Below are 4,742 nucleotides of genomic sequence, written 5' to 3'. Positions count from 1 at the left end.
GGAGGAGGAGGAGGAGGAGGAGGAGGAGGAGGAGGAGACAGAGGAGGAGGAGGAGGAGCAGGAGGAAAGAAAAAAAGGAAGGAAGGAAGGAAGAAAGAAAGAAGGAAGAAATCTTATACTTAGCCAAGTATCAATGGTCATGTTTCAATTACAGACTTTATTTGCATATCTCCAGTTAGGTTAACAGTAGTTTTTTGTTTTTTTTTTTTAGCTGCTAGTCCTGGGCTTAAACCCAGGGTCTGGACATTGTCCCTGAGCTTTTATGCTCAAGGATAGTGCTCTACCACTTGAGTTACAGTCCTACTTATGGCATTTTGGTGGTTCACTGGAAATAAGAGTCTCATGGGCTTTCCTGCCTGGGCTGGCCTCCAACTGTGATTCTTATATTTATCCTCTTAAGTAAGGCTAGGATTATAGTTGTGAGCCATCAGTGTCCAATTTGTGTGCTTGAATGTGTGTGTGTTGGTCTTGGGGCTTGGACTCAGGACTAGCTTAAAGCTAGTGCTCTACTACTTGAGCCATAGCTCCATTTCTGGCTTTTTGGTGGTTAATTGAAGATAACAATCTCATGAACTTTCCTGCTCAGACTAGCTTTGAACTTTGATCCTCAGTAGGCTGAAGCCTACTGAGTACCTAGTATTACAGATGTGAGCCACCTATACCTGCAAGGCCCCACATTTTATCTTTAGTACACCCAAATCTCTGGTGATGGGAAAACTGGATCATTTATTCCTCTTCATGTAGTACAGAACAAACTTGTGTTTAAAATCCTAATCCCTTAGACACAGAACATAAACACATTTCTGTTAATACATTAAAAAGTAAAAATAAAGCAGTAATGCATGGGAAATCAATTTACTTTCTCAGAACATTGCTATTAATGCTTTAGTGAGTATCTGTCACACCTCATTTGGGAATTTTTCATGGTATGAAATTCATAGTTTGGATAGGTTTAGCAGGAGAGACGTAGTTATAATACAATTAATCACCCTGTCATCTCTCTTGCAGTTTATTAATTTACTACACTTGTAATGCCTTTCATCATAGCCCATGGTTCCTCAAATTCAGGTCTGATTATTAGAAGCACAATGTATTGTCCATTCTTAAGGGTACAGGCTTTAAATGCCTTGAAAGAGACCCTCTCATTCATAAATCCAAAGTACAAAGGAATATCCTACTAACTCAAATCATGGAGGTGAAAAACAAATGCTACAATAAAAGAGGACACTTTGCTTTTAAATACAGGCTAAAAAAACCTAGTGACTTTTGGTGATAGGCGGTTAACCACACTCCAGAAAGAATCCTTTAATATGCTCAATTAACAACTCTAATAAAACAGAGAAACTAAAGGTTTACTGCTACATACAAAATAGAAGAGATTTAAAAAATATTTTATTGTTATTGTAGAAGTGAAAGATAGAGGGATTACAGTTACAGAGTCAGATGAGTACAATTCTTTTTTAACAATGTCACCCCTTCCCTCACTCTTTCCCAGTTTTTCCTGTCCCCACCCACAAGATGTACAGTTCATTTCCCACATAGTATCTAGTGAGTTCCACTGTAGTATTTGTTCACCCTTTGTTCCATCTTTTCTGAATCCCCTCTTACCCACCCAAAGACAAACAAGAGGAAAAGAAAACAAAAAGAGTAACTAAAAAAAAATCTCTAGTTTTCTTTTCTTGGAGTTCATTGCATAAGATTTTTTTTTTTTTTGGTCTGGTCATGGGGCCTGAACTCTGGGCCTGGGCGCTGTCCCTCAGCTCTTCAGCTCAAGGCTAGCGCTCTACCACTTGAGCCACAGCGCCACTTGCAGCTTTTTTCTTTTTTGCTTATGTAGTACTGAGGAATCAAACCCAGGGCTTCATGCATTCAAGGAAAGCGTTCTACCACTGAGCCACCTTCCCAGCCCCTGCATAAGATAGTATTTTATATGATCATATGCACATAGCTATGGAGCTTTATGTTCCCATGCCTATCCTCCTTTGGCCTCATTGTGTGAATGCCTAGAGATCTTATATAATTTTTCATGTCTCTGTGTGTGTGTGTGTGTGTGTGTGTAATCATTCAGTATGTTTCTTATAGATTTATAGGCACCTTGTAGTCATCACAAATGAGGGAAACCATGCATTGAGTCTGGCTTACTTCACTTAACATAATTTTTTTCTAAGTCTTTTCATTTCCTTGTGAATAATACAATATCATTCTTTCTGATGGAGGAGTAGAATTCCATTGTGTGTGTGTATAGGTTGATTCCATATCTTGGTTCTGGTAAACAATGCTGAAATGAACATGGTTGTGCTGATTGCTTTAGGGTGGCCTTATCTGTGGTCTATTGGATAAATGCCCATGAATAGGATTGCTGGGTCATAGGGAAACTCTGTTTAGTCTTTTGAGGAACCTCCATACTGCTTTCTAGAGTGGTTGAGCAAGTTTACATTTCTATCAGCAGTATAATAGAGTTCTCTTTTGACCACATCCCCATCACTATTTGTTATTGTTAATTTTCTTGATAATGGCCATTCTAACAATGTTGTTTCCATTTGTATTTCTTTTAAGGCCAGAGATGAACACTTCTTCATGTGTCTATTGGTCATTCTGATTTCTTCTTCAGAGAAGTCTCTCTTTACGTCTTTAGTCCACTTATTGATTGGGTTGTTTTTGAAGGTTTATTTTGGGGTGGTTAATTTTTTGAGCTCTAAGTATATTTTAGATATGAGGTGCTTGTCCGATGCATAGCTGCTAAAAAATCCCCCATTCTGTGGGCTTTCTATATATCTTGTGAGCTATGTCCTTTACCAGGCAGATGCTCTTTTTAATCCAGTCTTTCTTTGATTTGTTGTGATTCTGGACTTTCACTTAGAAAGTGTTAACTCATGCCTACAAAGCCTAATATTTCCTCTATCCCTTCCTGTAACATCTTCATGATATCTGGTCTTACATTGAGGTCTTTGATCCATTGAAAGTTGATTCTGTTACAGGGTAATATGATAGCAGAGATTTCTGATGATGGTGTTTCAACTACTCTATTCTAGATAGCTCTCATCATTCCTTTTACATTTAGCTTCAGTCATTTGTTTATAACACAAAACTAAAGTTATTTTTACTGCCTATGTTAGAAAAACACTATTACAGCATTAACACTGAGAGTTTTAATATTTCATTCAAATTCCTTATGTTATAGGCATCAATTGCTGTTTAGAAAAACTATAAGCACAGCGAGATGCCTTTTAGCAAGTTCCCATGAAGTCTAGCATAATTGATTAACAATTTGAAAGTCAAGTGACCTGGATTCTTCCTTTAATAGTTCTAATTTAGTCATCTCATCTCCTCAGAGAAAAACCTGTAAATGCACCTAATGATTTCTGAGTGCATGCAAGGCCATCTAGTGACTGTCTGCTGAAAAATTACAAGAGGAAAATGAGATCCTTAATAGATCATCAGCACTTCAATGAAACCACAGATAGAAACTTACTGTCATATATGCTATTTCTTCTGGCTTCAAAGTAATGTGTATTAGTTGATGTTAGGACTTCCCTATCAGTGTTAAAACATTGACTAAAACTGCTGGGTGCTTGTGGTTCATGACTGTAAGGCTAGCTATCTAGGAGGCTGAGATCTGAGGATCATGGTTCCAAGCCAGCCTGGACATAAAAGTTCTTGAGACTCTTATCTCCAATTAACCACCAAAAAGCTGGAAGTGAAGTTGTAGCTCAAATGGCAGAGTGCTAGCCTTGATCACAAAAGCTCAGGACAAGACTCAGACCTCGAGTTTAAGTCCCAGGATTGGCTCAAAAACCAAAACCCCATAAGTTAAAATTCAAACTTTTACTTTAATTTTTTTTCTGGATACATATTTGGAAATGTTTATTCTTTGGTAATTTCTTTCTCATTTTTGTTCTTTTCCCTAAATTTAGGTCATTGCTTGTGATTATTAGCATTTCATGAGCACACATATTGTTTCCCATGTAACAGTTAATGTGTATATCACTCAGGTAATTTTGTGTAATTGTCAGGTGATGAAAAGTCACCATTACCCAATCTCCATCACCATACTCCTCTCAGGTTCCCAGTACCTCAATTCCAGATTCTTTATGAATGAACAAAGCTAAGTTAAATGTGCTTCAAAGGGAGATTTTCTTTATTCAAAATGCTTATCCATTGAGTTTTGACCTTTATCTAATTTTCAACTTTCATGCATTGTCTGATTCTAGTTTCTAGGCATTTTGACTGAACAGAAATTCAGAAGTATCTTTACCGTGAAAGACCACAGGGGGGTGGACAAGTTCTATTTTAGGACAAAATTGCACTAGTTTCAGGAAAGAGAGAGCAGCAGTCTTTTTTTCCTCTACAAAGTCATAACTGAGACCTAGTTGTTTCTTTAAAAAAATCACTCTGTTAAAATAAACAAAAAAATAGATGTTCTTAGTATTCAAATGAGAGGTTCTAGTTGGGTGCTGGTGGCTCTTGCCTGTCCTAGTTACTGAGGAGGTTGAGATTAGAGGATCACAGTTTGAGGCCAGCTGGAGCAAGAAAGTCCTTGACACCTTATCTCCAATGAAGCACCAAAAAAAGTCAAAAGTGGAACTGTAGCTCAAGTGGTAGCTCTGGGACAGTGCCCAGGTCCTGTGTTCAAACTCTGACAGGCGAAAGAAAGAAAGAAAGAAAGAAAGAAAGAAAGAAAGAAAGAAAGAAAGAAAGAAAGAAAGAAAGAAAGAAAGAAAGAAAGAAAGAAAGAAAGAAAG

This window comes from Dipodomys ordii, unplaced genomic scaffold, assembly GCF_000151885.1.
Source record: "Dipodomys ordii isolate 6190 unplaced genomic scaffold, Dord_2.0 Scaffold170, whole genome shotgun sequence".
In the NCBI taxonomy this organism is placed as follows: Eukaryota; Metazoa; Chordata; class Mammalia; order Rodentia; family Heteromyidae; genus Dipodomys; species Dipodomys ordii.
Note: the sequence above shows the minus strand (reverse complement) of the source record.